The sequence below is a fragment of the Suncus etruscus genome, chromosome 12, assembly GCF_024139225.1.
Source record: "Suncus etruscus isolate mSunEtr1 chromosome 12, mSunEtr1.pri.cur, whole genome shotgun sequence".
In the NCBI taxonomy this organism is placed as follows: domain Eukaryota; kingdom Metazoa; phylum Chordata; class Mammalia; order Eulipotyphla; family Soricidae; genus Suncus; species Suncus etruscus.
Window position 1 is genome coordinate 53,552,320 of NC_064859.1, and position 26,838 is coordinate 53,579,157.

Below are 26,838 nucleotides of genomic sequence, written 5' to 3' on the forward strand. Positions count from 1 at the left end.
AGGAAAACAAGGGTAGAGCAGAAAAGAAGTATATTTGACTTTTTATTGATTTCAAATGCTCTCCGTTGAATTCATTTTGTGTGTTACTGTTACACAATCTCATTTAAACCCCCTACAACACTCTGAAAAACTTGAGTTCTGTGCACGTTACTGCCAATTGTTTGGTCCATTAATCTGCTAACAGACATACTAGTTATCCACATAAGATAATCTAAATTCTAAACAATCATTGTAACTACCTTAGAATGTCCTCTCTTCACAGCCTCGTGGGCCAGTTCATGAGCATCCCTAGGCCAGAGAGATAGTATCATTAGAAAGGCTCTTGCCTTAAAAGTGCAGCTGATATGGGCCAGAGTAATAGTACAGTGGGTAGCATGCTTGCTTTGCAAGTGGTTGACCTGGGTTCCATCCCTAGAATTATGTATGGTCACTGAGCCTTGATTCTCGTGTACAAAGCCAGGAGTAATCCCTGAGCACTACCAGGTATAACCCTAAAACAAACAAAAACATATGGCATCATATATGTCTCCCTTAGCACAAGGTGTGATCTGCCACCAAATATAAACCAAAGAGACGAATTAATTAAAAATTCTTAGTTATTTTGTAGTAAAAGCTCTTTGTAGGGAGAGAAATTGAATGCCCATCACCCTTGTCTTCCAGGAGCTGGCAAATTCACAGTGGAAAGACGCCACTAATTCACTTTACATTTAGCTATCAACAGTGGGGAAACTGGTGCTGTGTTTGAATAGCAAAGTGGAATGTTTTGGGCACATAAAATGCTAGATAGAAAGTATTAAAAACAAAGCATAACAAACAAACAAGTGTAAACAACTTTTTATTTACTCATTAGTACTAATTTGAAAACAACTATTAATAGCAATAAAATAAATTCACTTGAAATATACCCTTTGTTATGAAATAAGGAAAAGCACACTATTTGAAAAACATACATAAGGAGTGGTGATAAAAGTGTAAAAGTGATAAATCCTCTAACAAGGGTAATTAAAATTAATTAAAACCAAGTTAATTAAAATTAATTGTATGCATAGAACCCACTGAACCCTTGTATGGGTTCTCTTCCTAATTACATCCAGCTCTCTCCCACTTACTGCCGGTCAGTTTGACACCCTTTTCATATCTCCTTTCAGTCTTCTGGAGAAAATGTTCATTTACTCATCTCAAATCCAGCTCAAGAGGAAGCCAAAGAAGTAAGCAAACAAACCAGATCTTATTTCCCAAGCATGCATAAGAAGAAATAATTAAGAATTCAGGGCCAGGGCTAGAGAGATAGCATGGAGGTAGGGCATTTGCCTTGCATGCAGAAGACAGTGGTTCTAATCCTGGCATCCCTGGCATCCCATATGGTCCCCCAAGCTTGCCAGGAGCTATTTCTGAGTGTAGAGCCAAGAGTAACCCCTGAGTGCTGCAGGGTGTGACCACCACCCCCCAAAAAAAAGAATTCAGGGTCAGATAGACTGTACAGAGGTTGAGGCAATTTACCTTGCTGACCCTGGTTTGAACCTAATCACTGCCAGGTCCCCTGAGCACTGCAAGGAGTGAGCTGTTGAACAATACCAGGTGTGACACAACCCCTGTCCTCCAAAGAATTCATCAGGGCCTGGAGATGACTCCATAGCGAAGGACCTTCTTTGCTAGCATGAGATGATGATTCAAATCCCAGCACCACAGCACAGAAGCCTAGTGGAATCTTGGCAGATGTGTTGCTTAGGATCTCCAGTGCCACAACAAAGTGTATATAGTGCAGCCAAGAATAGGTGGACACTGAAGCCAAGTGTGTGGGCATCACAGTCAGGTATATTCAGTCCCTAGTCATTGTAACAACAACAAACAGAGGAGAGGAAAGTAATAAAAAGAAATAATATACAGGGCTAGGTCAGTTGCTCAAGTGTAGAGCATATGACCTGCAAATGGGTTTGACCCCTGGCACTGCATGGCTCCTATATACTAACAGGAGTGAACTCAAAACAAATGAAAGAAAAAAAAAAAAACACTAATAGAAATCTGAAAGAACAGCCAAGAATTTGCACAATATATGGTGTATATCAAACATTTGTTCTAGATCAGCATTCTCCAACGTTCTCTGTTCACAGAACTCTAGAGTCTCAATGATTTATTTTATGATGCTCCTAAGGCAAAATAAATATCAGCAGTTGCATCTATTAAGTAGTTAAGTAATTAGGTCCAAACAACTTAATAAGTATTTATGGCTTGACAAGTGAGTAGCCACTTAAAAAATTAATACTCAAAAGATTGAAATTGTATTTTATTATTAAACAATCACAATGGTTTATTGAAGGGCACTACAAAACTTTAAGAACTTGGTATCAGATTGAACACAGCTCTGGAACCCTCATTTTCTGTTCCAAAGTGATTTTTCACATAGAATTTTTTTTTAATCACTACCACCACACATTCACAAAGTGTCTTCAAAAGGATTGTAGTATATGCTGTGTAGATTGTGGGCTGCCTGGAGCAAGAGTTATCATGATGTCTGCTAGACGTAAACTCTTCTCTGGCATCCTGTGAAATTACTGCAGTGAGGGAAGGGAGCAGACCAGAAGAGAGGATCACAGACAGCTCAATGTGCTGGGGTGACTGTGTAGCATATCATAGATAGTCCTCCTCCTGCTCCGTTTACTCAATCAACTCCTTTTGCTCCTTTATCCTTTTGCTCCTTAACTAGAGGGACGACTCGGAGGCACTGTCTAGATTTTCATTGTTCCCATGCCAAAGGCACACAGAGCTTTCATGGAGAGTGTGCTTCCAATAAGAACTGGCCCTGTAGAAGCGCCAATTCTTGCCAGCCTGCTCCTGTCCAGGATGGCACCGGCACTGTGATAAAGGGGTGTGTAAGGATTTTAGCCCTAGGGCAATCTGTCCGGGAAAGTTTGTGTGTTCCCATAGGCTATACGTTTCCATGTAGCTGATTTGGGGAAATGAGTAAGAAGATTCAGCTCGGGTGTTGTTTTCAAGAAATCTTTTATGAAGAGAGCCAAGAGCGCACATTTCCAGATTTCTTATCTGCTGCATCTCCAAAGCTTCACCAGGAGAGCAGAGCTTAGGGAAATGTATCCTCTGCCAGCCTCAACTCCGAGCAAGCTTCTGTTCCCACGAGGACATCCAGATGTGACAGGAGCTCATCAGGCTCTGTTTGTGTCTTTCTTGTTTGCAGTGTAAACAGCATTAGACCTCAGCTTTGGAAGATCTGTATTTGATCAGGAAAATCCGTGACTCTGGATGTGGTTTCCAGGTTGCTCACAGACCATTAGGCACAGGAGGCTTTGCAGAGTGGCTTCTCGGTTGTTCCTTTTAACTGATCATTATGGGGGGGAAAAAAAAGAAATACTTTGGCTCTTGTTGCTTTTGCATATATTATGTTATTTACAATGTTTCTAGAAGATAGGCACCCAGGAAAAACGATAAGGTTTGCTTTCCTGTATCTTACTCCTCACACACCACACTATTTTAATGCATCTCTCTTCTAATTTTTATTTTGGTCATACATTACAACCCTTTGAGTACTGTTGACTTGAATATAGGTTGGCTGCAAGAGCAAGGCAAGAGCTTAATTCCATATACTATCTCTCTGGCCCAACAAATCTCTTGGTAGCAAAGCTTGAGAACTCTTAATGGATGAAAGCAAAGTCAACAATAAATAAAATCATAGTATTGGAAAATAGTACAGTTAGTAGGGTACTGGTAGTGCATGCAGCCAACCTGCAGTTGATCCTAACATCCCATATAAGTCAGCCTCTGAGCATACCAGGGGTGATTCCTGAGCACAGAGCCAGGGCACACCTGGTTGTGACCCAAAATTAAAAAAATAAAATCTTGACAGCTCAGAACTCTATAGATGTTTGCACCTATAGGTATACAAGCAAAGTATTCATTTTTGATAAACATTTGGATTATTGACTTTGATACAAATATAAGTGCATTTGTAATGGATGCCATCTTTTATTTTGTGGGAAAACTGAATTTTAGAAGAGCAAATAATTTGGAATCTAGTTGCAAGAAAAGACTATTGTTTTCCTGTTGATTTCCTTCATAAAACTTAAATTTTCACCCTGACTCTCAAAGTCTCCTAAAAGTTTATAAGGAGGCAATCAAGAAACATTAAAAGGGCCAAAATGATAGATAGTACAGTGAGAGGGTAAGGTACTTGCTTTCATGTGACTTACCCGGCTTCACTCCTTGGCATGGTCCAATGAGACCACCAGGAGTAATTCCTAAGTACAGAGTTTGCTTGGTATGGGCCAGAAAGAGAGAAGAAGGGAGAGAGGGAGAGAGATATTTCAATTCTTTCCTTGTTTTTTGTCCTAAATGTATGTAAATTGCTGCCAACTGGATTGTAGTGCTTCATGATTCAACCACCCAATTTCCCAGAGAAAAATGCACATTCTTTCCCTTTAAATCTAATTTTTTTATAATGCAATGTATTGTATATAATAATATATTGTATATACATTGTATTCCATTATTGAATAACAATATTTTTTTTCTTAACACCACCCATCACCAGTGCAACATTCCCATCACCAATGTCCCAAGTCTCCCTCCTCCCCACCCGACCCCCGCCTGTACTCTAAACAGGTTCTCAATTTCCCTCATACATTCTCATTATTAGGACAGTTCAAAATGTAGTTATTTATCCAACTAAACTCATCACTCTTTGTGATGAGCTTCCTGAGGTGAGCTGGAACTTCCAGCTCTTTTCTCTTTTGTGTCTGAAAGTTATTATTGCAAGAATGTCTTTCATTTTTCTTAAAACCCATAAATGTGTGAGACCATTCTGCGTTTTTCTCTCTCTCTCTGACTTATTTCACTCAGCATAATAGATTCCGTGTACATCCATGTATAGGAAAATTTCATGACTTCATCTCTCCTGACAGCTGCATAATATTCCATTGTGTATATGTACCACAGTTTCTTTAGCCATTCGTCTGTTGAAGGGCATCTTGGTTGTTTCCAGAGTCTTGCTATGGTAAATAGAGCTGCAATGAATATAGGTGTAAGGAAGGGATTTTTGTATTGTATTTTTGTGTTCCTAGGGTATATTCCTAGGAGTGGTATAGCTGGATCATATGGGAGCTCGATTTCCAGTTTTTGGAGGAATCTCCATATCGCTTTCCATAAAGGTTGAACTAGACGGCATTCCCACCAGCAGTGGATAAGAGTTCCTTTCTCCCCACATCCCCGCCAACACTGTTTATTCTCATTCTTTGTGATGTGTGCCATTCTCTGTGGTGTGAGGTGGTATCTCATCGTTGTTTTGATTTGCATCTCCCTGATGATTAGTGATGTGGAGCACTTTTTCATGTGTCTTTTGGCCATCTGTATTTCTTCTTTGTCAAAGTGTCTGTTCATTTCTTCTCCCCATTTTTTGATGGGATTAGATGTTTTTTTCTTGTAAAGTTCTGTCAGTGCCTTGTATATTTTGGAGATTAGCCCCTTATCTGATGGGTATTGGGTGAATAGTTTCTCCCACTCAGTGGGTGGCTCTTGTATCTTGGGCACTATTTCCTTTGAGGTGCAGAAGCTTCTCAGCTTAATATATTCCCATCTGTTAATTTCTGCTTTCACTTGCTTGGAGAGTGCAGTTTCTTCCTTGAAGATGCCTTTAGCCTCAATGTCCTGGAGTGTTTTACCTACGTATTGTTCTATATATCTTATGGTTTGGGGGCTGATATCGAGGTCTTTAATCCATTTGGATTTTACCTTCGTACATGATGTTAGCTGGGGGTCTAAGTTCAATTTTTTGCAAGTGGCTACCCAGTTATGCCAACACCACTTGTTGAAGAGGCTTTCTTTGTTCCATTTAGGATTTTTTGCTCCTTTATCAAAAATTAGGTGATTGTATGTCTGGGGAACATTCTCTGAGTATTCAAGCTTATTCCACTGATCTGAGGGCCTGTCCTTATTCCAATACCATGCTGTTTTGATAACTATTGCTTTGTAGTAAAGTTTAAAGTTGGGGAAAGTAATTCCTCCCATATTCTTTTTCCCAATGATTGCTTTAGCTATTCGAGGGTGTTTATTGTTCCAAATAAATTTCAAAAGTGCCTGGTCCACTTCTTTGAAGAATGTCATGGGTATCTTTAGGGGGATCGCATTAAATCTGTACAGTGCTTTGGGGAGTATTGCCATTTTAATGATGTTAATCCTGCCAATCCATGAGCAGGGTATGTGCTTCCATTTCCGCGTGTCCTCTCTTATTTCTTGGAGCAGAGTTTTATAGTTTTCCTTGTATAGGTCCTTCACATTTTTAGTCAAGTTGATTCCAAGATATTTGAGTTTGTGTGACACTATAGTGAATGGAGTTGTTTTCTTAATGTCCATTTCTTCCTTATTAGTATTGGTGTATAGAAAGGCCATTGATTTTTGTGTGTTAATTTTGTAGCCTGCCACCTTGCTATATGAGTCTATTGTTTCTAGAAGCTTTTTGGTAGAATCTTTGGGGTTTTCTAAGTAGAGTATCATGTCATCTGCAAACAGTGAGAGCTTGACTTCTTCCTTTCCTATCTGGATTCCCTTGATATCCTTTTCTTGCCTAATCGCTATAGCGAGTACTTCCAGTGCTATGTTGAATAGGAGTGGTGAGAGAGGACAGCCTTGTCTTGTGCCAGAATTTAGAGGAAAGGCTTTCAGTTTTTCTCCATTGAGGACAATATTTGCCTCTGGCTTGTGGTAGATGGCCTTAAATATATTGAGAAAGGTTCCTTCCATTCCCATCTTGCTGAGAGTTTTGATCAAGAATGGGTGTTGGACCTTGTCAAATGCTTTCTCTGCATCGATTGATATGATCATGTGATTTTTATTTTTCTTGCTGTTGATGTTGTGTATTATGTTGATAGATTTACGGATGTTAAACCAGCCTTGCATTCCTGGAATGAAACCTACTTGATCGTAGTGGATGATCTTCTTAATGAGGCATTGAATCCTATTTGCCAGGATTTTGTTGAAGATCTTTGCATCTGCATTCATCAGCAATATTGGTCTGTAATTTTCTTTTTTCGAAGCATCTCTGTCTGGTTTAGGTATCAAGGTAATGTTGGCTTCATAAAAGCTATTTGGAAGTTTTCCTGTTTTTTCAATTTCATGAAAGAGTCTTGCCAGGATTGGTAGTAGTTCCTCTTGAAAGGTTTGAAAGAATTCATTAGTAAATCCATCTGGGCCTGGGCTTTTGTTTTTGGGCAGACATTTGATTACTTTCTTAATTTCCTCAATAGTAATGGGTGTGTTTAGATATGCTACATCCTCTTCATTCAATCGTGGAAGATTATAAGATTCCAAAAATTTATCCATTTCTTCCAGGTTTTCATTTTTAGTGGCATAGAGTTTCTCAAAGTAGTTTCTGATTACCCTTTGAATCTCTACCATATCAGTAGTGATCTCTCCTTTTTCATTCCTAATACGAGTTATCAAGTTTCTCTCTCTTTCTTTCTTTGTTAGTTTTGCCAGTGGTCTATCAATCTTGTTTATTTTTTCAAAGAACCAACTTCTGCTTTCGTTGATCTTTTGGATGGTTTTTCTGGTTTCTACTTCATTGATTTCTGCTCTCAGCTTTGTTATTTCCTTCTGCCTCCCTATTTTTGGATCCTTTTGTTGAGCACTTTCTAATTCTATGAGCTGCGTCATTAAGCTATTCAGGTATGCCCCTTCTCTTTCCTGATGTGTGCTTGCAAAGCTATAAATTTTCCTCTCAGTACTGCTTTTGCTGTGTCCCATAGGTTCTGATAATTTGTGTCTCCATTGTCATTTGTTTTCAGGAAGGTTTTGATTTCCTCTTTGATTTCATCTCAGACCCACTGATTATTCAGTATGAGGCTATTTAACTTCCAGGTGTTAAAATTTTTCTTCTGTGTCCCTTTGTAGTTTATATATAATTTCAGGGCTTTGTGGTCAGCAAAGGCAGCCTGCAAAATTTCTATCCTCTTGATATTATGGAGGTATGTTTTGTGTGCTAACATGTAGTCTATCCTAGAGAATGTCCCATGTACATTAGAGAAAAATGTGTATCCAGGCTTCTGGGGGTGGAGTGTCCTGTATATATCTACTAGGCCTCTTTCTTCCATTTCTCTCCTCAGGTCTAGTATATTCTTGTTGGGTTTCAGTCTGGTTGACCTGTCTAGTGTTGACAATGCCGTGTTGAGGTCTCCCACAATTATTGTGTTGTTATTGATATTATTTTTCAGATTTGTCAACAGTTGTATTAAATATTTTGCTGGCCCCTCATTCGGTGCATATATGTTTAGGAGGGTGATTTCTTCCTGCTGTACATATCCCTTGATTAATACAAAATGTCCATCTTTGTCCCTTACAACTTTCCTAAGTATAAAGTTTGCATCATCTGATATTAATATGGCCACTCCTGCTTTTTTTTGGGTGTTGTTTGCTTGGATGATTTTCCTCCAGCCTTTTATTTTGAGTCTATGTTTGTTCTGACTATTCAGGTGCGTTTCTTGTAGGCAGCAGAAGGTTGGATTGAGTTTTTTGATCCATTTAGCCACTCTGTGTCTCTTACCTGGTGCATTTAGTCCATTGACATTGAGAGAAAGAATTGTCCTGGGAGTTAGTGCCATCTTTATATTAAAGTTTGGTGTGTCTGTTGGTAAGCCTTGTCTTAAAGTATGCCGTTTAGTTTTTCTTTTAAGAATGGTTTGAGTCTGTGAAGTTTTTGAGCTGTTGTTTGTCTGTGAAACTATGTATTGTTCCTTCAAACCTGAAAGTGAGTTTTGCTGGGTGCAGTATTCTAGGCGAAGCATTTATTTCATTGAGTTTTGTCACTATGTCCACCACTGCCTTCTGGCCTTGAGTGTTTCTGGTGACAGGTCTGCAGTAAATCTCAAGGATGTTCCCTTGAATATAATTTCTCTTTTCGATCTTGCTGCTTTCAGAATTCTGTCTCTATCTATGGGATTCGTCATTGTGACTAGGATGTGTCTTGGGGTGTTTTTTCTGGGATCTCTTTTAGTTGGCACTCTTCGGGCATGCAGGATTTGATCACATGTATTCATTATCTCTGGTAGTTTCTCTTTTTTTTTTTTTTTTTTTTGGTTTTTGGGCCACACCTGTGACGCTCAGGGGTTACTCCTGGCTATGCGCTCAGAAGTTGCTCCTGGCTTCTTGGGGGACCATATGGGACGCCGGGGGATCGAACCGCGGTCCGTCCTAGGCTAGCGCAGGCAAGGCAGGCACCTTACCTCCAGCGCCACGCCCGGCCCTGGTAGTTTCTCTTTAATGATGTTCTTGACTGTTGATTCTTCCTGGAGATTTTCTTCCTGAGTCTCTGGGACTCCAATGATTCTTAAGTTGTTTCTGTTGAGCTTATCATAGACTTCTATTTTCATCTGTTCCCATTCTTTGAGTAATTTTTCCATTGTTTGATCATTTGCTTTGAGGCTTTTTTCCAAATTCTTCTGCTGTATGTAATTGTTATGTATCTCATCTTCCAGTGTACTGATTCTATCCTCAGCTGCTGTTAACCTGTGGGAAATCTCAAACATGTTTTTCTTCAATTCATCTACTGAGTTTCTCAGACCTGTTATTTGATCTGAAATTTCTGTTTGGAGTTTTCTCATTTCTATCTTCATATTCTCCTGATTCTTTTTAGTTTTCTCTTCTATACTTTGTTTGAGTTTTTTGAACATGTTCCATATTGCAACTCTAAACTCCTTATCTGAGAGACTGACTAGGTGGTTGGTCATGTTCAAGTCATCAGAGTTGCCATCTTCATTCTCTATGTCTGGCACTGGCCCGTGTTGTTTCCCCATTGTCACACTAGTACTGCGTGTTTTTCTACGTGTTGTGATTGTATTCATCGGCTAAATGCTGTGCACCGTCGTGAAGGGGAGTGGAGCAACCGTGCTCCTCTGGCTTCTCCCTTTCTGGGCGTGTCGACTCACCTCCACGGAAGGCTCACAGGAAGGCAGGCTGGCAGATGGGCCGCACCCAGGATGAAATCAGGCCAAAAATGCAGGACAGCAGAGTAGAGAGGCAGAAGTGTGCTGGCATCTGAGATCCAGCGAAGTTCAGTGGCTCCTAAATCTAATTTTTTAATAAAAGCTGCAATACTGGCTGTGATCATTAAAGAATAGAGCCAAATAAGAAAAACAAGGACCAGAAAGATAGTACAGGGTTTAAGATGCCTACCTTGCAAACCCCTTAACCTGTTCAAATGCCCTGTACGGTTCCTTGTGCACCAACCATTAGGGTCACTCCTGAGCTTAAAGCCAAAGCTAGCCTGAGTAGACCTGATTGTGATTCTAAACACCATCTCACCACGTCCTCATAAAAAGAAAAAGAAATCGAGGTAGAATTTACAACTTGTCTCCCAATGCTTTTTTGCTCTTGCCCAAAGTGGAAGATGATTCCAGTTGGTTTTCTCCAGGATGGAGTTGTGTCTCTTTTCACTCACCTACAACAAACTCCAAAGCCTCCACCTTGGCCAAATAAAATGAGCCAATGACTGTGGGTCACTTCAATAACTATGGGAATTAAGTTCTGTTGACCATCTCCTAGTTCTAGGAACTCCTCCCTCTCCATACAAATACAAGCTCGATGGAGGCAGTGATCCCTGTCCTGGCTTGTCTGGAGCACTTTAACTAAGGACAAGCATTGGGTAGTTGTTACTGAGGATAGTATTGCTTGGAGCAGCAGGAGCAGCAGGGATAGGGTCTGCTAAAGAACAGCTGAGCTGGCTCTTGACTGACTGCATATGCTGATATGACTTTCCTGGTGTTGTCTTCACAAATGGCCAGAGTCTTGAAGGTTCCAACAGCAGAGAGTTGACCTCATAGTTCTGGAGGTCATGTCTGGCTATTGGCACTCTTTGGCACAGCCTCCAAAGGCTCTTACATTGTTGGTTCTGGAGGTTTACCATATCCTGAGAGTTCTTTGGATAGTGATGTCTACTCAACCTCTGTCTTTACGTTGCTGTCTCTTCTTTTTGGAGGGAAGGTTTCCTGAGTAGTGTTCAGAGGATCCAGCAGCCACTCACAATGATGCCCAGTCAACTGGAATGTGATTCCAGTCACAGGTGCTAAGTGAATGTATTTGTTGTTGAGATCACAATTTACCCCACTATAATGAGAACCAAGGACAATCCTCCAGAGAGGCTTACTAGGACCAAATACAATGAAACTGTTACTTGGGATGGTCTGGTCCCTTCATAAATGCTACTACGTCTGGGGCCGAAGAGATAGCATGGAGATGGTGCGCTTGCCTTGCATGCAGAAGGATGGTGGTTCGAATCCCGGCATCCCATATTGTCCCCCAAGCCTGCCGGGAGCAATTTCTGAGCGTAGAGCCAGGAGTAACTCCTGAGCGCTTCTGGGTATGACCCAAAAACCAAAAAACAAAAAAACAATAAATGCTACTACATCTATGAGTTGGAGTGTGGCTCAATGGTAAAGCATATGGCTTACATACATAAAGCCTAAGTCTTATACTCAACAGTACAGGAAAAAGGAAGGGAGGGAGGAAGAAAAGAAGACAGAAAAAAGGAAGGAAGGGAAGAAACTGAGGGAGGAAGGGAGGCAGGAAGAAAGGAAAGGAGAGAGAGAGGTAGGGAGGGAGGGAAGGAGGGAAACAGGAAGGAAGGAAGAGAAGAGGGAGGAAGAAAGGGAGGGAGAAGGAGGGAAGAGGAAGGAACAAAGAAATGAATGAAAAAGGAAAAAAGTTAGAAAATGAACACTGATGAAGGGATGGGTGGAACGCTGTATAGCTGAAATTCAATTCTTAACAACTTTTAAACTCTGTATCTTATGGTGATTTAATTTTTAAAAAATTAGCTACATTTAGTTGAATAAATGTCCCTGACATAGTTGCAAGCCTTTGATACTTTAAAAAAAAAAAAAAAAAGGAGAAGAACATCACTGTCAGGGCAGAGAGATAGCACAGCAGTAAGGCATTTGCCTTGCACACAGATGGACAGTGGTTCGAATCCCAGCATCCTGTATGGTCCCCGAAGTCTGCCAGGAGCAATTTCTGAGCACAATGCCAGAGCACTGAGCACTGCTGAGTGTGACCCAAAAACCAAAAAGCAAAAAAAAAAAAAAAAAAAAAAAGAACATCACTATCTTAAATTAATTTTGCTGTTATATGAACAGTGGTTTAACATGCACATTGCTAATCCTAACCTACACAGATACATTTATATTTTTATTAATGAAGAAAATGTTTTATTCCTTGTTGAATTCAAATAGAGAACATTTGGAACCTTAACCTCATGGTCTGTCATTGTAATTTAAGCCCTAACTTCTTAAACTGTAGGTCAAATGTGGGTCTTGCAGAAAAATTGTTTTATAATAAACTTATTTATGATTTACTAATGGACATTTTTTGATTTGCCTATTATTATCAATACTTATATATTCAGAGTTACATAAAAATTTTGGATGAGGAGTCACAAGTGAAAACATTTTAAGAAGCCTTGATTTAAGCTACAAGCCAATGTATTTATTGGACAGAGGGGAACTATGAAGAGGGCACTGAGGGAAGTTAATTAAAATTTTATGCCTTGGAAATATTTACCAACATGTATTTATACTACATTGAGCATTTGGGAGGACTCCAAGTTGATAAGCAATAATAGAATATGCATATTATTAGAGAAAACTCTAATGGTAACAGAGCAACCAATGGATAATTTGTAAAGATACATTGGGAAATTCAGCTTAAAATACGCACTTTGAGGGCTGGAGAGATAGCAGGGAGGTAAGGTGTTTGCCTTTCATGCAGAAAGACGGGGGTTTGAATCCCTGCATCCCATATGGTCCCCTGAGCCTGCCAAGAGCAATTTCTGAGCATAGAGCCAGGAGTAACCCCTGAGTGCTGCTGGGTGTGACCCAAAAACAAAAAAAAAAAATGCACTTTGTTTGCTTGTTTGTTTTTGGGCCACACCCAGCAGTGCTCCTGGTTCTGTACTCAGTAATTATTCTGGCTGTACTTAGGGGACCATATGGGATGCCATATACCAAACCCAGGTCATCTGTATGCAGGCAAGTGCCTTACTTACTGCATTCTCTCTCTGGCTTCAAGAATGAGCCCTTTAAATTATTTACAACAATATAAGACAAACTTGCCAAACATCTTACCTGACGTATATATCTAGATAAATGATGGATTACTGGTCCTACCCTAATCAATATTCACTACAGGGGACTTGGGGGTGGCTCCATGCCTTGCAAGTATGAGGCCATGAGGTAGATTCCCAGAGCCACCCACATGCTCTGAGCATGGTCTTGGCAACTGTGCTGTCTGGGACTCCTCCCTAGAACCATGACACAGTGAACAATATAAAGATCCCACAACTAAAAATGCTCAAGCATGTGCAGGAGCACAGAAACCCTAGTTATCACTACACCCAGAATGGGTACAGTGAGAGGAGTGTGACTTCCATCCCAGTAAGTATATGTGCAAATGCTTTAACCAAAGGATGCAACCTCTGATTGGTACCACAGTCCGTCATAAAAGCACAAAAGCCTGATGTACAGCTTTCCCTGGAAGCACCTCAACCAAGTGAGCAAGCACACAACAAAGCCTGGGGTATTGATAGAAACAAAACAAAACAAAAAAATGTAAGAGAAGTGTGGGGAATGCAGATATTTACCAATATTTTTGTTTTGTTTTGTTTTGTTTTGGAGGGGTCACACCCGACAGGGCTCAGGGGTTACTCCTGGCTTTACGTTCAGAAATCGCCCCTGGCAGGCACAGGGGACCAAATGAGATTTGATCCACTGTCCTTTTGTATGGAAAGCAAACGCCTTACTCCATCTCGCTGGCCCCTATTTACCAATTTTTTTTACTGGTAATAGGACCCAAGAAGTAGAGCACACTCCTTGTAGGTGTGAGTGCTTGGAAGATGGACTTGATCCCTGTCACTATTTCTCCACAAGTACCTCAGAGAGTGCTTGGTCTATCTGCTATTTAAACAACAACAACAACAAAAATTACCAATTTGCTGATTGATAATCACACCTAAACAAAAAATATTTTTTGTTGGCAGGGCTCACTCTCCATAAATGTTTTTCAGTTCCTGGTACTCATCAGTAAAAGATTAATTCTAACATGTTGATGCTGACAAGGAAAAAGTTCACTTATAGAATTTATCTTAAGCTAAAAGTCTGCTCATTGGTGCTGGAGAGATAGTACAAGAATTAAGGTATTTACCTTGCACATAGCTAACCCCAGTTCCATTCCAACACTGCGCATGGTTCCAGCACTGCTAGGAGTTATCCCTGAGCACGGGGATAGGAGTAAGCCCAAAGTACCACAGAATAAAGCCAAAATTCTCCTCAAAAACAAAAACACCTGCTGACATCATTTCAAGAGACACCTTAACTTTCCAGGAACCTCTGAAATTACAGGTATTTTGTATATGGAATTAATACACCTTCATGAAATAAAACATGGTTTACAATCAACTTTTGTGAGTAGATGTGTGTCTGTGAGCCATTTGCTTTGACCATACCCAGGGAAATATGGAGTGGAGCCCTATGGGCTAATCCAAAAGTGGTTACAGGTAAAAATTATGACAATGAGGGGCCACAGTACAAGACTGGGGGGAACAATTGATAGGATGGGGCTGTAGGAAGATACAAGAAGGAAACAAAGTTGAAAGGTGACCATGGTGGAAAATTGAGAAATTTTTGCCTATATAACTCTCACAAATTCCTCTATAAGATATCAACTATTGTTGTTGATAAAGATAATAATAAAAAATGGACTGGAGAGACAGTATAAGGGTTAAGGCACTTGGCACTTACCTTGCATCCCACAGACTCCAGTTCAAATCCCCAGAACCACATAAAGTCTCCTGAGTGCTCCTGAGTGCCAGAACAGCACCTGAGTTTGAGTATATGTGGGCAAAAACAGAAAGGAAGAAAGAGAAAGAAGAAAAATATAAGGGTAGAGAGAAGGAAGAAAGAAAATAATTGAGGAAAAATTGGGTAACTAAAAAGTGCCCTTTCATAATTGCTGAATACTTGGGGGGGCACATTTCTTTTGTGAATATCAGATGCTGATGACAGAAACCAACCCATTACCCAGACAAATTCGTCCAAGTTTCCATGGTGCCATATGGCCTGTGGATATGGTGGTGCCTGAGTAGAGAGAAGCCTTGTTGATGAAGGTCACAAATGCTTCAGGATACTCTGCCAATATAGCCTATCAGCTCTGCACCTCAATCACTCATCCAGATAGCAATTCCTTCTGATTCAACCCTCTGAGATAAATACTGAAAGCATTTTTTAATTTGTTTGTTTGCTTTTGGGGGAGCACTCCTGGATCACTCATGACTCTGTGCTTAAGAATCACTCCTGTCTGGGCTCAAGGAACTCTATGGGGTATTGGGAACCTCTGGTTCATCAACCATATTAAAAAAAATTCTGTAAGATGAGGCAGACAGAGTGTTAATATAGTGGGTAGTGCATTTGCCTTGAACATGGCTAACCCAAGTTTAATTCCTGCATCACATATAGTCTCCTGAGCCTCCCAGAAGTGATACCTAACCACAGAGTTATTAGCACCACTGGGTATACCCCCAACAACACAATACAGAAGAAGAAGAAGAGAAGAAGAAGAAGAAGAAGAAGAAGAAGAAGAAGAAGAAGAAGAAGAAGAAGAAGAAGAAGAAGAAGAAGAAGAAGAAGAAGAAGAAGAAGAAGAAGAAGAAGAAGAAGAAGAAAAGAAGAAGAAAACAAGAATAAGAAGAAGAAGAAAAGAAGAAGAAAAGAAGAAGAAGAAGAAGAGGAGGAGGAGGAGGAGGAAGAGGAGGAGGAAGAGGAAGAGGAAGAAGAAGAAGAAGAGTGAGGAAGAGAGATTTGCAAAACTTTTCAGATGATTCTTACATACATTCAGGGATTTGTTTTATTTTGTTTCATTTTAATAAGAGCCACAGGCCTGATGGCTACCACCAGTATTGGGAGTGGGAATATGAGGCATGCTAGGAATTGCACAGAACTAAGCTGATGGAGATGCCGCTATCTCATAATAGCTACAGAGAGGGTCGAAACAGAGAAGAGTGTGGAAGACACAATTTCCTGCAGTAGTGACATCACCGCCCACAGCCCATTGGCCAAAGCTGGTCATATGACCCTCAAAGAGCCGTGAGAGAATGGTGGGCAACATGGACAAAAATTGTAGCACCATCATCTACTCCTTGAGATCAGAATCTTATCTTTGTCTTCTTTTATCTGTTGACAATGCGTTATCTTTCTCCAGCAAGCAAGTATTTATTAAGCTCCAAGCTCCATAAATAGCACTGTGCCAAAAATTAATGGAAGACAGGCTCCAAAAGAAATAAAAGATAGACCTCCAAGTCCTTGAGATTCTTCTAAAGATAACACTATAGATAAGGAATAAGTGAACAATAGACAATATCACATGATTAAGGGCCAAATTATGAGACATCTCTGCATGCAGCTGATGCTCAAGAAAGCTGTGATCGATAGAATGGTCAGGGAAAATGGGACTGTAGAGCTGGTTATAATAAGAAGGGGAGCAAGTGGGTGGCACAGACAGAACCTATAAGGGAATTGCATCTAGATATTCAGAAAGAATCAAGGTGCTTCATGTCCTGGGGGTGCATTTGCTTCTATTGGGTTACTGCTATGTTGTTATAACTGTCAGTATATTTTATTAAACCTTGCCAGCTGCCAAGTGTCAATACCATTTTCTGTAAGAAAATGCACTACTTGTGCCAGCCTGGTAGGTATCAGAATAAAAAGTTTTTCCCTATTCTAGGCCCTTTCTCTCATCCCCACCCTCATACAGGGTGGGAAATAGAACCAAGACTTCAAACTTGAGTGATTTTTTGTTCTCCCAGGTTAACCTATAGAACAAGGCATCAACCCAAGGTCCCATGGCACCTCCTGGACTTGCTCAAACTGGGAAGATTTTTAGCAGCCCAGTGCTGCCATCGATTCGGATGCCCAGCTCACCTGAGCCTCAATCTCAGCACTGAGCCCTGGTTCTCTTCAGTTCAAATGTTCCTGCTCCCTTGGCTTGGAGAAATAGGCTCAGCTTTGTCTTGTAATTGTTTTCGATCTAGAGCAAGAACCCACGAGCCAGGGGAATTTCCCTCCAAGATCATTTGGGATTCTAATAACTGAACTCAGGGTGTCTGTGAGGGTCAGTTATTGGCAACGTATAAACTCAAAAGCAGAGTTTCTCAGAGTGGGTGACATGGTCCCCAGGGGCCTAGAAGCATCCAGAGACACTGTAGCAGCTTTGGGTACAATCGGAAGTACACTTTCACTTCAAGTTAGCTTGGGGCGAGGAGACTGAGTGATTTTGTGTCCTAAAAAACCCAAGTCAGTTTGGAAGCTTCTGCTCTGTAAGCGGTTTGTCTGCAGACACCCCTTTCTCTCAAGAGGGGAAACGCCTTGACATGTTTCTCTTCTAAAGCCTCTTTAGAGCTTGCCTGGGACGGCTTCTTTCATGTCCCCTTCAAATAGTGACTTCTTTTTTTTTTTTTTTTTTTTTTTTTTTTTTTTTTGGTTTTTGGGCCACACCCGTTTGATGCTCAGGGGTTACTCCTGGCTAAGTGCTCAGAAATTGCCCCTGGCTTGGGGGGACCATATGGGACGCCGGGGGATTGAACCGCGGTCCGTTCCTTGGCTAGCGCTTACAAGGCAGACACCTTATCTCTAGCGCCACCTTCCCGGCCCCAAATAGTGACTTCTTAGGAAGCACAGGTAAGATGCTCCCTGAGAACATGTGCTTGGCTTTTGTCCTGTCAGATGTGAAGTGAACCTAGCACCTAAGACTCAGAGTTGGTTCTGCCAAGCTGCTGGCCCCTCCACAGCTGCCATCTTTCAGGCTTCTAGAACATCACCCTCAACCTGTTCCAGGCTTCCCCACCCAAGGTAGATCTCTGCCAGCCTAATAAATCAGCCGAAAAATAATAAATAGATGCTCTCACTGCCTCTCCAGAGGAGACTTGTGCAATTCCCTTCCCCCCATTGCTCCTCCTTTCTGCTGTCACCACTCCTGCCTGGGACCAGAAAAACTTGGGGGTGGGGGGTGGGGAGCCTCATGACTAGTCCCTGGAGACAATGAGCCAAGTCTCTGAGACAGCTGAGCTAGGTGCCCAGGGCGGTGCCTAGGGAGGGGGCGAGCCAGGAGATTGAGATCTGTGAGGCTGTGTTGAAACAGTCTCGTGCTGGGCCTGGAGGAACAAAGCCCGTCTGCAGATAAGGAGCTGGGCTGGAAGTCTGGGTCAGATGGGCTCACCTCTGAGAACTGCCTGCTCGGTGGTAGGGAGCCGAAGTTCGGACATGCCTTCTGCTTGTGGCTTTGGCCCTGTAGCAAGATGGGGTGGGGAGGGTGAAGGGGGAGAAAGTGTTGAAATGTCAACAGGGAGGAAGAGGTTCTCATGGGTGGCTGCTGCATCAGGGAGGGGAGAAGGAGAAGGAGGGAGGACTCGGATTGGGGTCTGAGAGGAACACTGTTTGGGGCTGCTAAGAGGGTGGTCTCTGCATCATCTCCCAGAGATTCTGAATTCCAGGGGAAAGCACCTGCCCCTTGAATTCCTACTGTTTTTAAGTGAGAGCAGTGAGGCCCAGAAAGGGTAGCCAATTGGCCCGAGGTGGCACAGCTAACAGGGACAGAGTTAGATATGTTTGTTCTCTAGGCACAGGGACTACACTGCTTTTCATCATGCTGCCAGCCTGCCAGGGAAGAAAAAACAAACAGACACACATCCATACACCCATTTGTACATTCACACATCTGTATACACATACTTGGGGAAAAATAAAACAGAGAGTAGAACAGGAGTTTAATCTGGAAAGCTTCTGCCTGGTTGGTAAAGAGCTCAGAGACACCCTGCACCAAGAAAGATACAACAGCGCAATGGATCCTGAAGATCCGCTGCTCCCCCTGAAATGACAGAGCTCAGTCATGGAAAATGCTTTCTGCTCTGGATCCTTATTCTTTGTTTTGCTTTGGTTTGGGGGTCATACCTGGTGATGCTCAGGGCTCACTCCTGGCTCTGCACTGCACTCGTGGCAGTACTTGTGGGGTGATATGGGATATTGAGAGTCAAACCTAGGTCACCTGTGAGCAAGGCAAGTACCTTACCTGCTGTACTACTTTCTCCAGCCTTTAGACCAGTATTTTTTGGTCCCACATTAACCTTTATTTGTTTTGAGGCCACACATGGTGGCACTCAAGGGTTACTCCTGGCTCTTTACTGGCTCTAGGCTCAGAAATTACTCCTGGGAGTTTCAGAGGATCATATGAGATGCTGGAGATTGAACCCAGATTGGCCGTATGCAAGGCAAACACCCTACTCACTGTGCTATTTCTCTGGGCCTCTCTCCTTTTTTAACATTTATTTTAAATTTAATTTAGGCATTCAAGAGCTGACCCACTGGCATAGCTTTGATGTGACCTTAAGAACACAGGGCACATTGGAGCTGCCCTTAGCCCTGGAATGGAGTTATCATGGACTGATTGGGTGGGAGGGAATGGAAACCTTGTTCTACACACACACACACACACACACACACACACACACACACACACACACACACACACACACACACACACACACACACACACACACACTGAGCCCTAGATCTAAAGAAGTGACTAGCATTTTCTCTAAAGATTTAATATGTGGGAAGGTGATGAGGACTGGGATAGGAGAGGCCCCAGACCCAGTCATGTCACCAGTAAAGACAGTGTTCACTCAGAGGGAGCCTCCTCTGTGTGAACTGATCCAAAACTATACCTTCCCCCAGTTCCTTCCTGCCCCAAAGCTCTGGGGTCCCAGGCAACTCTGCAGCACTAGAGAGAGGCTAAAAGTGAAAAGCAGATGTAGTGGCATTTCCAGCATCTGACTTAGTTGCCTAAGCTCCAGATAGTTTTAGAACTTTCTACCTTAGGTAACATGGGAATAATAATGGTGCCTGCATCCTCAAGTAATTATTGGTATTGAATTAATTATTCAAAGTAATTCTTGTTTTATTTTTAATATAAATTTTTATTTAAGCACCAGGATTACAGGCATGATTGTAGATGGGTTTCAGTCATAACAAAACACACCCCTTCACCAGTGCAACATTCCCACCACCAATGCCCCCTCCCTCCTTCCCTTCCCCTGCCTGTACTCAAGACAGGCATTTTACTACAGATATTTTTTTAAAGTTTAGTAAGCTGTTTTTGTTTCTATTTTTTCTTAAAGGATAAGTGTTTAAAAAAAAATACAGTAATGGGGCCGGGAAGGTGGTGCTAGAGGTAAGCCTTGCAAGCGCTAGCATAGGATGGATCACGGTTCAATTCCCTGGCGTCCCATATGGTCCCCCCAAGCCAGGGGCGATTTCTGAGCGCATAGCCAGGAGTAATCCCTGAGTGTCAAATGGGTGTGGCTCAAAAACAAAAACAAAAAAAATACAGTAGTAACAGTGTGAGAGTGGCGATCGCCATTGTTTGCAGAGGCCCAGCAAATATGGGGAAAACAAACAAACAAAAAAAAAGCCTTGGCCTAATTACAAGGAGGCCTAACCCCTAAAGTTTTCTGGCATAAGACCAACTCTGGGCTCCAGGAATACCAGGTTGCCTATCCCCTGTGGTAAACTTTTTTGCACATTAGTGTCAGGTTCCTGTAGTTAAGGATTCTGGTTTCTGCGCATTTCCTTCATGGAGTCAGGTTGATGTGGAGCGTCCTCTAGTTTCACTTCACCATTAGATGAGGAGACACCTGCCCTGAAAGCAGGTTGTTGCTGTTGCTAAGTCATGTGGGTGTTAAGAGAGCACTCTTTGGAGTAAGTTAATGCCAGAGCAGTGGTAGAGTCTTCCTTGGTAGAGGTTTACTTCCTGGTAATGTTATAGAAAATTGTGGTTGTTTCAAGAGATGGTAACTATGGTTTAGGGGTGTATGGGCAATGCCCATTCTTCTAAGGCCTAGTCCAGTTATTATGCCAATGTTCATGGTATAAGGCCTAACTGCATTTCAAAATTTGTGTTCCCATCTCTATTAGATAAGAACTTGTTTACATAAAGTAATATTTTCCCTTTTTAATGTGCCTATGCAACAAAATAATTCTTAATTGGCAACATGAGATTAAGGATCTATTACCACAAGAACTAGACCAGCACAAAATGGTACTTCATTATAGTCTCTATATACTAAAAATAAATTAAATTTTCTTTGGTGAAGTGGGGGCCAATAGAAGATGAAAAAGAAATGGGTTGAATTAATAAGAGTTTCCCAACCTCATTCATTCATTCAGCTTGCCACATGGTTCTTTCCATTTTTTTTAGTGAAAAAGCCACAGATAAGACAAGTTCTATTCAAATATAGCTCCAGGCATGGCTTAGCTGCCACTCTTTCTCCTGGATCTCCAGCTGTTCTCCACAAACCTATAATTGTCCCAGCTGCTTTCTGAAAACATCAACCTAGAGCCTCCCCAGGTGAATGAATGGCAGAAGCCTGGCACAACCGGGTCCCACCTGGGCACCCAGCAGGAGTATTTGTATATTTTCTAGGCTCTTCTTTTGAAATTCCACACCAATAATTAAGGATTTCTAATTCTCTAGTAATTGAGTACCATTTGGGACTGATTACGCAGATACTATCTAAATAATTATCTATTACAGCGTTACTTTCTTTTGTGTGGGCTATGACTAGCTTGTCAAAAGTGAGCATAAAATATTTCTCCCACCTGGCCTTGTTTGTCTGATATGTTCTCTTTCCCCTTTCCCTACCCCATTCTCCCTCTTTCTACTGTCTGCTCTCTGGTTTCTCCTTCCCTCACTCTTGTCATGCTCTGCCACCGAGCCCTGTCATTTTGCTAATTGGATGATAAAATCAACTTGCCAACATTTGCTCTATGGGCTTCCAAATTAAAAATACAGTAAGACTGGTTGTTTTCTAAATGCTGTTTTATTTATTTTTAATTTTCATAAATCTACCGTCCTACTATCTTTTCCTTTCTGTGTGGTGGGAGTGGCCAGACTTTTGCTGTTCACTTTGGTGGCAGTGTTTAATGGAATCTTATGATTGGTAGCTGTGCTACACACATTTGGTTGTGAGGTGCTGGAGAAGACACATTCTGGGTGCTGATGATGCCAAACAGCAATGTCGCTGAAATTACACTTGGCATGGGGAGCAATGCCAGGGATTTGACTCATGCCAACCAAGTAGTCTGGGCCCTTCCTTTGATTTATCTTTTAATGGTATAACTGATGGGGGGGGGGGCTAGCAGACACTCAACATCATGACCAATAATCAGGTACTTTACTAAGCAATTTGATTTATTAGGTCTAATTTAGCCATTAGGACAACCCAGTAAATTAGATGAACCATCAACTTAATTCTCTGGCAACAGATTCTTTTGTTTTATTGCCTTCTCCTCTTCCCTTTGCTGCTTTGTTACTGTTGTAATGCTTTAGGGCTGCTTACATGCCTGACAGTGGTGCTTCAAGGGACCCACACAGGTTCTAGAGCTGGATACCCAGTGGCAATGCTCAATAGGTTTTGCACTTCTTCCGTTGCAATGCTTGCATGGTGCTCTCCAGGGCGCATATTCTCAGCTGAGGTAGGGAGTTATGTCCTTGGTGCTTGCTCAAGTAGTTCTGACAATAGGGTTTTATTTTTAATGTTAGATCATCCATTACAAAAGGGAAATATAGGCTTGTCTCTATAACACTATAGATAAGGAATAAGTGAACAATAGACAATATCACATGATTAAGGGCCAAATTATGAGACATCTCTGCATGCAGCTGATGCTCAAGAAAGCTGTGATCGATAGAATGGTCAGGGAAAATGGGACTGTAGAGCTGGTTATAATAAGAAGGGGAGCAAGTGGGTGGCACAGACAGAACCTGTAAGGGAATTGCATCTAGATATTCAGAAAGAATCAAGGTGCTTCATGTCCTGGGGGTGCATTTGTTTCTATTTTTTATTTAAACACCTTGATTACATACATGATTGTGTTTGGGTTTCAGTCATGTAAAGAACACTACCCATCACCAGTGCAACATTCCCATCACCAATATCCCAAATCTCCCTCCTCACCACCGGACCCTGCCTGTACTCTAGACAGGCTTTCCATTTCCCTCATACATTCTCATTATTAGGACAGTTTGAAATGTAGTTATTTCTCTAAACTCATCACTCTTTGTGGTGAGCTTCCTGAGGTGAGCTGTAACTTCCAGCTCTTTTCTCTTTTGTGTCTGAAAATTATTATTGCAAGAATGTCTTTCATTTTTCTTAAAACCCATAGATGAGTGAGACCATTCTGTGTTTCTCTCTCTCTCTCTCTCTCTCTCTCTCTCTCTCTCTCTGTCTGTCTTATTTCACTCAGTATAATAGATTCCGTGTACATCCATGTATAGGAAAATTTCATGACTTCATCTCTCCTGACAGCTGCATCTTAATTTCATTTCTAAGCAATATTGAAACTAGGTAGATCCATGAAACAGAAAGCTGGATAACAGTTTCTTTAGAATTGGGAGTAGAAAGAAATCAGTGGGTTTTTTTCAATTATTACTTTATTTAACACCATGGTTTATATAGTTGCTCATAATACATTTGTTACTGCCATTCCATATTACAACACCAATCCCACTACAAGTGTAAAATTCTCTCCGCCATTGTCCTTGAATTCCTATCCACCTCCAAACCTGCAGACATGAAATAATTTATTTCATGTTGCTATTTACAACTAAGAAGTAATGAAATTGAGCCCAGAGAGATATCACAGCAGTGTTTGCCTTGCAAGCAGCCGATCCAGGACCTAAGGTGGTTGGTTCGAATTCCGGTGTCCCATATGGTCCCCCGTGCCTGCCAGGAGCTATTTCTGAGCAGACAGCCAGGAGTAACCCCTGAGCACCGCCGGGTGTGGCCCAAAAACCAAAAAAAGAAGTAATGAAATTATAAAAAAAAATTAAAAAAATTGTGAACATTATTATATATTGCAATGAGGTCAAGTCATTGAATGTTTACTAAGCTGTTGCTAGAGGATCGTTCTTTTATTGATTTTGTTAATCTTAGGTGGCTTCTACACTACTTTGACATCTAATGAGGTGTGTTTCTACTGGGGTGTCAGTATTGAAAAAGATTGAAGGTGTTGCTCCTAGAGCAGCATGGGCTTCCTAGGAATTCCAAGTTCCAAGACTGACATGACAGTGCTGCGGGGTCTGACTACTGCTCTCAGAGCTTTCAGAGTGACAAAAAGGCAAGGAAGCTGCCGGAACTCACTCTGACAAAGCCTGGAGATCTCAGTCCAAATATTGGCAAACCTAGAATTTTGGTTGGTTAGACTTTTCTACAGAGATCAGTGCTAAAAAAAAGTGAAGTTGAGCCACTAAAGCAGCAGTAACTGTAGACTGAGTGCAAATGTGACGTAGCCAGCTCCTCCTCCTGAGAATGCCCAGTTTTCAGCTAGAAGGCTAGTGTGCCCATGATATTTGTGGTTTGGTTTACATCTCCTTTGAGAATAAAGTGAGGTTTTTTTTTCATTAAAAAACAAAAACAAAAATTGGACCACATGTCTCTCTACCAGTTGCTATTGCCTACTAGATAAATTCATTAGCCCAGAATATAACTTGCTTGCTTGCTCTGCCACCTTGATGACAGAGCTTAGTCAACCCCAGAGAATGGCTCCCAGCTCCCAAGAGTGACCCATCATGTAGTAGAAGCAAAAAAAAAAAAAGGGGTGGGGGAGAGGGTTTAAGTATCCAAATGGCAAGAGGATTATCTAATCACAATAAGCACCAGCTAACAGAATCTTCTGCTTTAGTAAAAATATGTATATATCCACTCCTATGCTTAATTAAGTGCTAACAGTTACCTGTGTCTGTTGAATACAAGAATAGCACCTTTTTATTGATTTATTGATGGGAAGCAGCTGCAGACAATACAGGGAAGGAAAGTTCTCGAATTCAGAAAGGTAGTTATTTTTCCCACACTAAGAAGGGAATTGGGATGAAGACATAGGTCTCCTGACCACTCAGTGTTCTTTGCTGGCAATCTGGGTAGAGAGTCAACTCCCATGCCCGGAAACTGTATAACATTAAAACAGATTACAGGGCATCCTCACTCCTAAAGCCTTGCAAACACTCCATGAGGAACAAGGAGGATAAGAGGCAGCATCGCAGCCTGCAAAGGTACCGGCATTTCTGAGAGCTTTAATCCCCAAATAAAGAGCCGCCCTTTCATCTTCTTGGGATAACACCTCCTTTGTGAAAGCTGTCAAACTCTGACACCTTAAGCCCCACTGGCTACATTAGCAGCTTGGAGCAGAGGAGTCTGCGGGGTTGGGTCACAGTTCTACAAGCAGAGGGCCAGCTTTCTCCATCAGTGCAGGTCCTTTATGCCCTTCTGAATTGCCACATTCCTAGAATGAGGCTTCAGACTTGAGAGCAGGACGCACAATCAAAGGACGGTCAGTTCTGGAGCCAGCTAGGCTTCGGGGTCCAAATCAGCAGGATGACCATGAGCAAGTCACCTGACCTCTTGGGGCTTCTGTTTCCATCTGGAAACTGCAAAATAGTGCTCAGTTATTTCCTAAAGTTGTTTCAGGACAAGGAGAGTTAACACATGGAAATCATGCAGAACATTGTCATGAAGGAGAATACGTAATAAGCATGAGAGTTCTTTAACGAGGTATGGATGAGGTCATGGTAGGACAGAAGCTGCTCTGGGACAGTGCTGAGTGAGTGACTCACTAATCTACAAACCTCCCCTTCCTCAGTTCTCCTAACACAACAACAACAACCACCTGTCCACCTTGGATGACAAATCATACATAAAATGTGGGAGTTGAAGAGTGACACTATTTTTGTGTCACTGTGAGGAGTCCTAAAAACTTCTAATAATACTTTCCTTTTTCATTTTTTTCTTATACTATCTTTATTTCAGCACCATGATTACAAACATGATTGTAGTTGGGTTTCAGTTATTAAATAGATCACCCCCCTTCACCAGTGCTATCTTCCCACCACCAATGCCCCCTATCTCCCACCTTCCCACACCCTGCCTGTATTCCAGACAGGCATTCTATTTCTCTCACTCACTACCATTGTCATGATAGTTGTTAGTGTAGTTACTTCTCTAACTGCACTCACCACTTTTTGTGGAACTTCATATCATGGGCTGGTCCTTCCAGCCTTCACCTCTATTTTCTCTGGGTATTATTACAATACTGTCTTCTATTTTTCTTAAATCCCACAGATGAGTGAGACTATTCTGTGTCTATCTCTCTCCTTCTGACTTATTTCACTCAGCATAATAGCTTCAATGTACATCCATGTATAGGAAAATCTCAGGACTTCATTTTTGATAGCTGCATAGTATTGCATTGTGTATATTTCCACAGTTTCTTTAGCCATTCATCTGTTGTTGAGCATCTGGGTTGTTTCCAGATTCTGGTTATTGTAAATAGCACTGAAATAAGTATAGGTGTAGGAAGACATTTTTGTATTGCTTTTGTGTTCCTAGGGTATGTCCCGAGGAGGAATATTCCTGGATCATATGGGAGCACAATGTCCAGGGTTTTTGTTTTTTTGCTTTTTGGCCACACCCTGTGATGCTCAGGGATTATTCCTGGCTATGAGCTCAGAAATTGCTTCTGGCTCAGAGGACCATATGGGACACGGGGGATCAAACTCAGGTCTGTCCTTAATCAGCCGTGAGCAAGGCAAATGCCCTACCACTGTACTATTGCTCTGGTCCCAACAATGTCCAGTTTTTAGAGGAATCTCCATAATGTTTTCCAGAAAGGTTGGACTAGATAGCATTCCCCGCAACAGTTCCTTTCTTCCCATATCCCTGCCAACACTGATTTTTCTTGTTCTTTG